Source organism: Hypanus sabinus, chromosome 8, assembly GCF_030144855.1.
Source record: "Hypanus sabinus isolate sHypSab1 chromosome 8, sHypSab1.hap1, whole genome shotgun sequence".
Taxonomy (NCBI): domain Eukaryota; kingdom Metazoa; phylum Chordata; class Chondrichthyes; order Myliobatiformes; family Dasyatidae; genus Hypanus; species Hypanus sabinus.
In genome coordinates this window covers 47284729-47298607 of record NC_082713.1, presented here as the reverse complement: position 1 = coordinate 47298607, position 13879 = coordinate 47284729, and the positions used below count along the sequence as shown (strand labels likewise).

Here is a 13879-nt window from a genome sequence, read left to right as displayed (position 1 = left end):
TAAATGAAAATTATTTCTTATTGTGTTATTCTAGATAAATATCTTAAATAAGACACCTACAGTGTACAAAGCTGCATTGGAGTACTTGTCCATTTCCAAAGTGATTGAACCTCTGAAGTACTTATTGATGGTATATGACCATTGAGACAAACGAAGCAAAGTTGCAAAAGACACCTTCCAAGTGAAAGACTATTTTCTTGATAACAGTATTCTTGGTGTACTGTGAAAATTAAGAAATTATAATTCTTCCTTCCAAAATTAAACTCAATGAACATTTGCATTCAAAAGACATCTCTTCAGTAATATATTTTGATTGAAGATAAATATTCAAACCTCATTATAGCTTTCATTAGAATGGAGAAATATGCTCCCTTGAGGATTATACTGCAATTTTAATTACCTTTCATCGAGGACAAAAATCACAAAGCAGCAAAGAAATTTGATTCATCAGTTCTTTATAAAGTAGCACATAGATTTCATAATTCAGCAGTAGAAAATTCCAGCCCAGAATGTGAAGATACACTTTTTCTTAAGCACAAGCAGCATCAACAAAACTCAACTCTAATTAAAACAGAGAATTTTCTAACTTTTAAGAACTAAAACTCTGAAGTTGTCTATTATTGAAAAAGAAATTATCTTCAAGTTCAACACGTATGCTTATGTCATTGATTGCAAATGCACATGGGGCATTTTAGTTACCTTGGAGAATGGAGGTAGTTTATAATGAACAAAACAGTGCTGTGATTTCTTGGATTATGAACGACTCTGTCACACACACAGCGTGAATCTTCTGATGAGATTCTAACAGAATGGCATCTCTGCAGTCTTTCAATATGGAATAAGGACATTCTCTGTGTTCACAGTAGTGGCCAAATGGGCACCTTTAATTATCAGTTCATCTTCCCAAATGATGAATCAATCACATTGTCATCAGGTAGTGGCTATGTAGTGTGGGATGATATATACCACAGTGGTTGATGAGTTGTGTTGGTAGTAGAATCTGTGTTGGATAGAATGAAAGCTATTTGTTCTCTAAAGGGATTTAACTCATGCTACTGGGAAAGACATAAGGAGGAACATCTGACATCTTCAACCCACAGAAATATATATATTTTTTGCAGTGTTTTGCTGTGAGCAAAGCTTACATAACATTAAAAATACAGCAAACTCAATTTGTGTAAAGTTGTGAAAAAGCTTTGGCTTTGAAGACAAATATCAGAATCAGAAACAGGTTTAATATCACCAGCATATGTTGTGAAATTTGTTAACTTAGCAGCAGCAGTACAATGAAATACGTGATAATATAGAAAAAATCAACTAAGTAAATCAATTACAGTAAGTAATATATGTATATCAAATAGTTAAGTTAAAAATAGTGCAAGAACAGAAATAATATAAAAAAGTGAGGTAGTGCTCATGGGTTCAATGTCCATTTAGGAATTGAATGGCAGAGGTAAAGAAGTTGTTTCTGAATTGCTGAGTATGTACCTTCAGGCTTCTGTACCTCCTTCCTAATGGTAACAAGCAGAAGAGGGCATATCCTGGGTAATAATGAACATTGCCTTTCTGAGGCAGCACTCCTTGATGATGTCTTGGATACTACGGATAGACTGTAAGGTCAAAGATGATGAAGGTCCATTACAGTATAATTCATAGTGAGTAGGTTGAACAAGAAATTACAGCATTTCATAACGGTGGACTTATAGCAAACTCTTCTGTGACAAAGAATTCATTAGAAACAGGTCTGCAGTTTCCTAGGTAGTGGAGAGAGCAGTCATGTATGCACAGGATTTGCAACCCCGCTTAGCAAAGGCTCAAAATATTCACAAGATAGAGACTAGCCCTGTGGCATCTTCATAAAAAATAATCTAAAGTGGGGATGTAATCATTGGGGCAGCATGTGATACTAAGCTAAAGAATTCAGACAATTTTTATGCATACTTGCATCAAGGAATATTTGTCAATGGACTGCATGAAAGCAAAGCAAAGCTATGTAAGGTCATGCAATTGAGTGGGGTGAAACATATCAGGACGGATCATGAAAAGATAATTTACACAAAGTAGATGAGGAAGATGATAACTAAAATGGCTTGTAGACAATAAGTTGCAATTCAGCTGAATCTTTCCATTCGCTAGTACACATTGAAAGAAAATGTGTGTCAGTGGAAATTGACATTGCTGCTGCAGCAATGATGACTTCAGTGACTTTGGCCAAAGAATGCAGTGAAGATCAAGGAAATGACGCTGACCTGCACTGTGGGATGAATCAGGGTCGAGTGAACCTAGAGTGAGGAGTATTTAAAGTGAAGAAAATCTCCTGATTTAGAGTGAACCAAAGATCCTGGGCAAAAATCTGTTTTGTTAAATCAGAACTAGCTTTCAAAGATGAAACCAGATTGTAGGATCCAGAACACAAGAAATAGTCAGTGTTGATGTTTTTTGATGGTACTATAGTGGTTAGTGTAACACTTCACAGTGCCAGCGACTCAGGTTCAATTCCTGCTGCTGTGGAGAGTTCGTATGTTCTCCCCTTGATAGTGTAGGCTTCTGCCAGGTGCTACCATTTCCTCTCACATTCCCAAGGCTCACAGGTTAGGGGGTGAATTGATCACATGTGGTAATTAAGAGGCACTGGCTGGTTGGGCCAGAAGGCCTACTACCATTCTGAATCTCTTAAAAAAAATGAACACCTCAAGCTGTGCTGAGATAAATTTGGAAGTGATAAAGGCAAGAAAGCCAAGATTCACCAAAAGGGGAACACTACAACATTGTTCAAAGAAGGAGGCAGAGGAGATGAAAGGAAGCAGGTAACAGTAAATGAGTTGACTTTTCTGATTGGCTGTATTAACAAACTTTGTTTCATTGTAAGGCCATGAGGGAGGAATTTCACTAATGATTAGACACCGCTCAATTAGATTCTCAACTCCTCACCTCATAAAGCAGCTCAACTCTGTATATAAAGAGACTCACTCAATATTCATGCATTTGTTGGTAAGCAGCAAGTAACATTCATATACAAAAGTTTTTGGCAATGACTATCTTCAACAAAAGAGAATCTAACCATCTAACTTTCCCACTCAATGGCATTACCGTTGCTAGGATCACACAAGTGTTACTCTATGGGTCACTATTAACCAAAAGCTCAGCTGGACCAACTACGTAAAGATTGTGGCCGGACAGAGCTTAGTTTGATAACCTAAGCAGGTGATTAGCTTTTTAACGCATGAGGGCTACATTGGATTATGGACGTGTAGCTTACATGTCAGCTGCAGAAAGTAATTTAAAAATGCTGGATTGAGCAAGCTCAGGCCCTCTGGATATGTAGTGGTGCATTCAGAACATCACCGGTATCAGCTCTTCAAGTCGAAATGGCGGACATTCCATTAAGGCTTAGAAGAATAAAGCTAATGCTACTTTACTGGGTTAACATCATGGGGCATAACTACTCACATCCTGCTAAAGCTATATTAAAAGACTGCTTGGAACATAATAATTCAAATTATAATAGCTTTGGATGGATTGGGGATGCAGCAGCACAAAAATATGGTCTACACGAATTGGAATATAGCCCTACAGTTCCATTATCTGACGTTCCTCCATGGCTCTTTACAATATATGCAGTGGATATAAACCTGCAACAACTTTTAAAAAAAGAAGTCTAACTGTGGAATCAAACTGATAGTACAAGAATATATAGACCTGCATTTTAGAAACGAGCTTGTAATATTTACAGATGAATCAAAAGACCCTAGATCTGGCCACACAGGTATTGCAGTCTACATTCCTCAGTATCAGGAAGAGAAAATCAAACCACTTATCAGTATATACAACAGAATTAATGGCAATATTGAGTGCATTATCTTGGATAGAAGAGAATAATGTCAAAAAGGCTGTAATATGTTCAAAATGCTGGTGGGACGCAGCAGGCCAGGCAACATCTATAGGAAGAAGTACAGTTGACATTTCAGGCTGAGACCCTTCGTCCTGACAGTGCTTCTTCCTACAGATGCTGCCTGGCCTGCTGCATTCCACCAGCATTTTGTATGTGTTGCTTGAATTTCCACCATCTGCAGATTTCCTTGTATTTGTGTAATATGTTCAGACAGTTTGTCTACATTAACCTCTATCAAATCAAGAAAATCAGAAAGCAGACAGGATATTTTATTGGAGAATCTATGCAAGTTATATACTGTTATGAATCCTGTAACTGGGTCACTTACCAGCAAAGATAGAGAGGTCCATTGAAGTCTGATGGTACTATTTTTAACAGTATTTATTAGTAAAAATACACAAAAATAATATCCATGCAAATATACAGATAATATACATCGCCAATACTAAATCTAAAAGTGCGGGTATAATAATAATCATTAAGAAATAAGCTCTATCGTTGTCTAGGCAATAATGTATTGTCCGATGGAAATATAAAAGTCACTCAATTCATGCAGGCTGCAGCCTTTGGGGACCGCTGTGTTGCACTGGTTGGAGAGAAAGCGAGATTTTGAGAAACTTGCCGATTCCTTTTATGATTTTCGATCTGTCGGAGTCTTGTTGGTGTGGCCGTTCACTTGTGACCTCTCCTTTAGCTAAGCCATTCTTCCATGGCGAGCTCGCCAATCCCAGGCAAGGGAAGGACGCACACGAGCCCTCCCACTGGCTGTCGCTATTAAACGCTGTCAAGGGATTTCCAGCGTTTCTCCTGGTGCATCTAAAGGGTTTGTTCCCCAGACCCTCTTTTATCCTTACTCACGGGGTCTCAGATGTCAATCAGGTTGGGATGATGCAATCCCTCAACCAGTCCACTCTGGTCATCCCCTGAGGGGCTTCAATGAATAGTACAGTACTCAATACACAATTCCGTCTCCAAGAGACAATGCCCGTTATCAGTGGCTTTGTTTTGCTGAGGCCAGGACACATTCCAAACCTTGTGGATTCTCTCTCATTTCCTGGGTCCCAGACCCGAATTAATAGCGATCTTGCGATTCTCAAAAGGGAGGGGGGTGACTTTGTACCCTTCGGCCCCTCAGAGTTGTGGCACATTCGTAACAATACACTGACCAGAAAGGGGTAGAAGTAAGCTTTCTTTGGGTCCCTGCTCATTGTGGTGTGGAGGGTAATGAAAAAGTGGACATTATACCTGAACAATCACTCAAATCGTCTATAATAGAGGTCCAGATCCCCCTAAGCAAAGCAGAAGTCAAAAACATTATAAAAACACATATTGTGGAGACATGGCAGAAGCACAGGGCTGAGAGTGAAACAGGGAGACAACTGTACAAAATACAAAGGCAAGTCAGATACCAAAGACTATTAGGTGGGCATAGAAAAATAGAAGTGATCATCAGTCATTTAAGAATTGGTCACACAAGTCTTAATTACACATTACATAAGATAGGGAAACATCCAACTGGATTGTGTGGATACTGTAATCAACCAGAAACTGTTGAACATGTATTGATAAAATGTAGGAAGTACCAACGAGAAAGAGGGAAGACAATAGGAACGCTTAAGATAAACAAAAAACTGCTGTGGGTATAGAAGACATTTTAAGTGGGAGTTCAAGAGAAATACAGACCGGTAACATGAAGTATCTGAAAGACTCTGGTTTATTATATAGAATTTAGGGAATGCAATTTTTTTCCTTCCTCCTGTTTATCAAACGATCCACACTCTGGTCTAGCAGGTGGCAGTAATGCACCTTAAAGCTGGTTTGTCAACTGCTATCACAAGAAGAAGAAGAAGAATCTTCTTAAAACCCAAAGCTTCCCCACCATCTACAGGGCACATCAGGGGACGGAATCCTGCCTCTGGTCTAAGTGATTTCTGGTCAAAGAAGTCTCAAGAAGTTTAAAATCAAAAATGAAGCAAATCAATTATATGCAAAGGTAAACTTTCACTCCTTTGTCACTGTTTGTTGCACTGCCATTAATTGTCTAGACCATGCAAAACCACCTCTCAAACCCACAACCTCTCCCACCTTTAAGGTCAAGTGCAACGGATGCAGTGGGAATACCAGCACCTGCCAATTCCCCTCCACGTTTTACGACATCCTGATTTGAAAACATACTACAATATCTTTATTACTACTGATGAATATCTGGAACTCCCTACCTGGTGGTACTGTGGAAATACCTTCACCAAAAAGTCTGCAGTGGTTCAAGAAGATTATTGACCATTAACTTCTTCAGGGCATTTAAGGGTGGACAATAAACTCTAATCTTGCAGTGATATCTAGAAATCAAAAATAAATAATAAATAAACAAAGTAAAATCTTAGAGTGAAAACAGGTTGTAACTCTGGGATTGATAGAGATTATAAGATTACAATTAATAGAGAAGCAAAGATATCAAATGTCCCTTATCTCGGATTGATTTGTTTGCTTTGATAGGAGGAGGACTGATCTACATAACAGTGGGATGAAAAATCTTTATCAATATCTCAAGTAAGATGGAGGTTCAAGAGTACTCAATGATTAATATTCAAACAGGACAGAGTTTATTTGGATTATGTTGAGCTCTGGGTATTTTCCAGAGTACAATGGATATTGTGATCTATCTGTCAGGTTTTTTTTGGCTGTTTTTCCCTTATATGAAATCTCGGCAGCTTTATCGATGCAACAGGAGGACAAAGAGAAACTCACATTATAACTCAACGATTTCAAGAAACAGGTGGGGAACAGTAAGCATTTTGTGGGAAGCACTAGGTCCATGATGACAGACGAATAAGCTCATTAAACTCAACAACCATTTTTGTTGTGATAATCACAGAAGAAGACCGGGTGCCATGACCCGGGGCGAGAACCCACTCAGTCACATACAGACAGGCGAGGTGATTACTAAACACCTGGTTACAGTCAGGGTGACCTACAAACACACCTGTGAATAACTGTATAACCCAAACCAAAATGGAACAATAAGTGAACTTGAACATCTCACCATGATCCCATGAAAGCATTTTAATACAAGAACAATAAACAGTGTTGGTCACTAGAAATGCAGGGGCAGACTGTCGACAAAGCCCCCCCTCCCACCCCGTAGAGTGTCACAATATCCATCCTAGTCATAAGAGAATACGGAAGGAATTCACCCTGTTGGGAACAGTATTAAGGCACCAATTGCAACCAGATGGACAAAGTTGAAGGCCACTTCTCAATGACAGTAGTGCCATTTTGACACAAGTTGGTGAATCAAATGACAAAGTGAAAGTGACAGTGACACAAGAAACTATAGTTTTATTTCAGAGATCCAACATCTGCAGTTTTTTGACATTCTTGAAGAGATGTGATTGCATTACTGCCAAATTTGGTTGAATGGCATCGTGTGGAGAAAAATGATTTCACACACAGAAGCATGCATTAAACAGCTCAAAATGAGAGTGTTGCTGCTTGCCGATACTGAATTGTACCATTATAATATTGTTGACAGTAGCTGTTGCCATTTTGTTGCAGTTGTTTATTTTCAAACCTTTGATTAATTATGATGATTTTTGGATGCAGTAGCTGACACTTGGTTAACAGGAAAATTGTCTTCAGATGTAATAGCAGCAACAGCAACATTTTGGTTAATTAGGAAAAGTTCTGTAAAAATATGGCTTTGAATTTAATGCCAGGAATAATTTAAAGAAGTGTAGAATCAGAGAGGATGCTCATTTTTGATCAATTATCTTTGCTTGGTTCTATGTTAAAGTAGTTTTCTCTGCTCCAATGGAAAAAATCCAGCACTTCATCTTTCAGTGACAACTTTTGTTTATATAACATCTTCAGTACACTGAAATGTTCCAGAACACATCACTGGAATGCTATCGATAGTACTCAACCTTTAAAGGAAATACGTCTTGAATAAATAACAAAAAACAGAGACTTGCCTGGTTTAGATATTCAAAGCTGAAGTGTTTTCTAAAACAAGTTGTGATCACTGGGAGGGTGGTATCATTGGCCAGGGTTGAGGATGGAACCCAATAGGTGAAGCAGCAGAGTGGCAGGGATTAACGAGGAAGGTGACTGATTTGATCAACACTCAGTCTGCAGAGGGAGAGTTTGAGTTGCGTGCCTGAAGGAGCAGAGACTAATTATTGGAACAATGAAGAGTGATTGGACTGAATGAGTGGATAGACAATAATGGGGTGAAGACCTTCCTGTTTTGCTTTATGAATGCAAATTGAGCATGAACACTCTTTGGAATCACTGGATTAAGGTACATGTTACATAATTAAAATTATGGTAAAATGCATCTGAAAGTTCCCAAATTCAACATTTATTGAAACACCAGCAGGTTGAGGAACTTAAATTTCTTGTGTTCTAGCCCAAAATGGTTCCTTGTGCAATTCTTATTATGCACTACATAAAGTTGTTGTTCATTCACTAACTAACCTGTAATATCTCTCCAAGATGTTTTGCAGTTTGCTCTACTCCCCAAATTCTGTTTATTTAGCAAATCTTTGAACCTCAAATAATCTTAGATTTTTTACTCAAACACTCTTCAGGCCACTGCTCAGTCTCTGCTCCAGGGAAAACAGAACTATCTTATCCAATCTCCCCTCATCGTTCAAGCCCTCCAGTCAAGTCAACATCCTCATGAATCTGTTCTGCACCTTCCTTAGCTTAATAACATCCATCCTATAGCATAGTGATCAGGAAGGCACACAATACTTTCAGTAAGGGCTAATCAATGTTTTGTACCTGTAAAGAAATGTCACAGCCCTTGCATCCAGTGCTACAGCTGATGAAGGCAGGCATACAGTCTTTCTGTGTCATCACTTTCAGGAATCTATGAATTTGTATCTCTGAGACACTGTTCGACAACATTCCCCAGGGCCTTGACTTACACTGTGTATGTCCTTCCCTGGTTTATTTACCCAAAGAGCATTACTTTAAGTTAACTTTCATATGCCCATTTTTACTGTTGAACAATATCTTGTTGTAGCCTTAGAAGCTTTTTTTCGGTGTCTATGATACCACCAATTTTAGTGTCTTCTGCAAACTTTCTAATCATGCCACCTACTTTCTTAGCCAAGTATTTAATAATTGTAAGAAACTACAGGTGGCTGAGTACACCATAGCTTACAGTCCTCCAATCTGAAAAGCAATTCTCATCTACTCTGTTTGCCTGTTATTCCCATGCCAATTTTTTTATCCAATCGGCAAGCTCATTCAGGATATTATCTCACTTCCCAGACCAGCACACCATGCAGGATGTCATTAAAGTCCATGAGAAAACATCAGCTGCTCTGCCATTTGTCAATTCACTCAGTTACCTTTTCTAAAAAACTAAGTTAATTTTGTAAGGCCTGATCTCTCATACACAAAGCCATGATGACTATACCAAAGTGGACTTTGCTTTCAAAATGCAAATAAATCCCATCTCTCAGACTCCTGTACAGCAACCTTTTCACCCTGACACAAGGGATACCAGCTTGTAGTTCGTTGACTTGTCCTTGTAACCTTTCCAAAATAAAAGATCACCTTTGCTATCCTTCATTCTAAACATGAACGGTTTAAAGTGCTTTCCTATTTTACTAAATATCATACTCATTGGTTTATATTCCAATTGCGTTCCACACGAATTATTCAATTTAAATCTGAAATATTTGGAAAAGTTGGCTTCATCACTTTTAGATTATCTCTGCATTCTACTCAACTGGAGACTGAGTCTTGAAATTCATCCTTGAACAAATGTCTTAAGTGCAAAATGCACATTGTATTCCTCTTCTGGACTGGAATCAATTTTTGGAAGTGTGCATTACGCTTTGCAATTGTACATTTAAAGCATGAAATGAAGGGCAAATTTCTTCATAGAATGGGACAATTATATCCACTAATTTTCCAAAATTGGCTCTCTGTCTGTTTCATTAGTTGCAACAGTAAATATAATTTGAAATTATCATTTGAACCATCATCACAATTGTTAGACAAAATCAGTTGTACAAAAGGTGTCTGAAAATTTTAGAATACTACAGACATTTGTTATAAAATATGATCAATTAATCCATCATCAATTCTTTTATTGTATTATGTTTCCTAAAACACCCTTGACTGCTCTGAAGTTATATCAGAAGCTTTTTGTCACTGAAAGCATCATTTCCTCATGCTTATTGGCTATGTGTGTCTCTAACTGATAATAGACTGCAGATTCAAAATGTTAAAGGGCCCTTAAAAATATTACTTGACAGCTCAGTGCAATGGGATTTGATTCTGTTCTGCAGAAAGCTCTTTTTTTTAGTGTGGCCAGTTTTCCACTCGCTTAGTCTAAGCTGTTCTGTTTTGGTAAGAGATCATTGTTCCAAAGGCATCAAATCAAAATAACCGTGATTCTTTACAAGGCTCTTGTTGCATGAAATATACATTTGATAACAGGAGAGGCAAAACATTGATCCTTCATGATTAGTTAAAAATCAAGCTACTTATACACTGCTAAATCATTGACATTTAACTGGCAAGTGCAAAATGTTTGTTAGGAGATTAGTAGCAGGCAGGTAGTGAGTGCAATTTAATGTAGAGGAGTGACATTTTATGAGGAGAAACAAGCGATGGGAGTGTACACACAATATAAATCTAAAGGTGGGAAGAAACAGAGAGACAATTGCTCCCAAAGTCAGCTGTCAAAAATCAGCTCTGAAAGGAATTTCTATTCCTAACATTTATCTATTTGCTTTTTTGTTACAGACATTAACTGACTTGAACAGGAAGAAAGAAATGTGATGTTATGGGATATTAATATCTAAGAGATGATAAAGAGAAGATAATTGCAGATGCAAGTTCTAGAAGAGCTTAATTGTTCATATTGGCTCCAAGGAAGGTAAACAAATTTTTCCTGCCTGTGTGTTTACTATCCCTGGATATTCGTTCTGCAGTGTTCACCTGTCAGTAAGATTTCAAAGGCTATCCAGCCACTACCACTATTTGATTCTGGTCTCACTGATGCACAAAAGGGCCTGACTGGATTTGGTGGGAGTGCCTCACCATCGCAAGGAAGGTTAAAATTCCCATCAGTGTGATTCTGCTGCTTTTTCTTCAGCCAAATAATCTAATCTTAACCACTCAACTGTTTCAGTCTTTTGGCAGGCAGATAGGAATAAAATTATCCCTCAAGATATTACATTGCAAATAACTTTTGTCAATGATTTTCCTGATGATTTTACTCCTTATTCAGAACTTCTTTTCATTTGGTCTACCTAATGTAGTGGAACATCCTAAGCTACTTCATGGGAATGTTAAAGAGACAAACACTGCTACACACATGAATATTAAAATGTGACTAAACATTTAGTGCCCTGAATAGTGGGGTGGTGTCGCAGCAACAACCTCGCACTCAATGTCAGTAAGACAAAAAAGTTGATTGTGGACTTCGGGAAGGGTAAGACGAAGGAACACATACCAATCTTCATAGAAGTATCAGAAGTGGAGAGAGTGAGCAGTTTCAAGTTCCTGGTGCAGTTATATAAATGCAAGACAGGGGCTATACTTCATTTGGAGTTTGAAGAGATTTGGCATGTTAACAAATACACTCAAAAACTTCTATAGGTGTACCTTGGAGAGCATTTTGACAAGCTGTATTACTGTCTGGTATGGGGGGGAGGGGAAATGGACTACTGCACAGGATGGAAAGAAGCTGCAGAGTGTTTGTAAATTCAGTCTGCTCCATCTTGGGCACTAGCCTACAAAGTACACTGGACATCCTTAGGGAGCAGAGTGTCAGAAAGGCAGTGTCCATTATTAAGGACCTCCAGTACCCAGGGCATGCACTTTCTTCATTGTTACCATTAGGTAGGAGATACAGAAGCCTGAAGGCACACACTCAGTGATTCAGGAACATCTTCTTCCCTTCTGTCATCCAATTTCTAAATGGACATTGAACCCCTTGGACACTACCTCACTTTGTTAATATATATTATTTATTCTTTGCATGATTTTTAATCTATTCAAAATACATATACTGTAACTGATTTATTTATTATTTTTTTATCTAATAAGAAGAAAGTTAACAAATTTCACGACACATGCTTGTGACAATAAACCTGATGCTGATATTGATATTTGCCTCAGCCTGAAAAGTCAACTGTTTATTCCTTCTCATTGGTGCTGCCTGACCTGCCGAGTTCCTTCAGCATTTTTGGTGCAATCAACAGGGATTTAATAAACAATTTAAAGGAAATGAGGGAAGCTGAGAGAATCTAGAAGGTTAGCAGGAATAAACGAGGTAATTACAAACTTGTGATTTTAATATCAATGGTTGGGAATTTATTGGAAAAATAGTCTGAAGGCAGGATTAATCTACACTGAGAGAGGCAGGGGTTAATCAAAGATAGCCAACCAGCTTTGTTACACCGACATCCTGTCTCACATTTGACTGAACATTTCCAAGGTACAAATATAGAGATGAGAACATGTCATTTATATGGAGTTCCATAAGGGAATCTGCTAAAATTCATAGGATCCATATCAAGTTGGCAATTTAGAACCAAAACTGGCTTGGCAAAGGAGGCAAAGGATGTTGTGAAGCCTGTGACCAGCTGTATGCTAGAGGGATTGGTATTGGGACCCTTATTGTTTGTTATATGTTATCAGTTTGGATATGAGTGTAAGAGATATAATTAATGAACTGAAAATCTGTGATGTTGTTAATAATGAGGATGGCATTCTTGGACTATAGAAGGATATGAATTAGTTGGTAAGGTGGGCATAACAGTTGCAGGTGAAATGCACCTTAATGAGGTTAGGACAATGAATGGTCAAGCCCTATGGAGCATTAAGGACCGGCGAGACATTGGTGTACAAATTTGTAATCTTTAAAGCTGACAGCACAGGTAAATAAAGTAGTGGAGATGGAAAACAGAATACTAGCCTTCATCAACCAAGGCATAGAGTTTAAGAATAGGGAGGTTCTAAGGGAAGGGAATAGGAAGGGAAGTAACTGTTCTTAAACATCATGGAGGGGCCTTCAAACTTTCATGCCTTCTGTCCGACTGTAGCTGTGAGAAAATGGTGAGGATCTTTGATGATGCACATTGGAGATAAATGCCCAGGAAAGCGGTGAAATAATTGGGTCCGGGGTAACAAAGGCGGAGATTATGGTTTCAGCAACAGATAGGATGAGATAGAAGAAAGTAAGTAGACATTGTTACAGAAAGCTGTCTTGATAATGAAAATGATATAAGGAAGAAAGCTCAGCCCAAAAATAACCCAGCTGTCCAGGTTCAGTCTCAGAATGTGTTGAGAGAAAAGGAAGAGGTGGTACCTGGCAAGAAAGATTTTGTGACAGGAAATAAATGCAAAGGTGTTGGATTGTAATATTTAGAGACCTTTATTCTGTACTTATCTTCATTATTTCTGAATTTAGTACAGATATTGGAGTTAAAATAAATTTGCATCAGAAAACATGCTCTAAAATAATGTTGTAATAATTAGTCCTAATCCCAATTAACAAAAAATTCAAGTGTAAATCTTCTATGATGATTTGTATGTTGAAGGAGATTGCATTTATATATGATAAAACTTTCTTTCTTTTTCAATTTTTTTTATTAATATCAACATAACAAATATTGATACATAATTATTGGATTACAAAATTAAAATTTATCATAGATGGATATATAAACAATGGGTACAAGAAAATTAAGTCTCCCAAAATCATACATGATACAAATATAATGTGTACAAGACAAGAAAACTAGGTATAACAATATGAAACAAACCAGAAATAGAAGAAAAAAATTATATACCTCAAACAAGACAAAAACAAACTACACTATCAAGCTAACCACTAACTAAAAAAAAAGAGAAAGAAAAAGAAACACAGGCTGTTGATATATCTGAGAAAAGAAAAAGAATCGTAAGTGTCATCAACTCCGATGCTCTCTACATGTATATAATCAGAAACAGAAA

The 13879-nt window shown here is 37.7% G+C and overlaps 1 long non-coding RNA gene across 1 annotated transcript in view; it reads left to right on the top strand.

Annotated features, from left to right (window-relative positions):
• LOC132397730 (uncharacterized) overlaps positions 1-10681 on the top strand; it is a 39199-nt gene extending 28518 nt beyond the window's left edge. Inside the window, exon 3 of the long non-coding RNA XR_009513427.1 lies at positions 10661-10681. This is a non-coding gene — a long non-coding RNA (uncharacterized LOC132397730). The remainder of the gene's footprint in view (positions 1-10660) is intronic.
• Positions 10682-13879: the final 3198 nt, after the last annotated feature.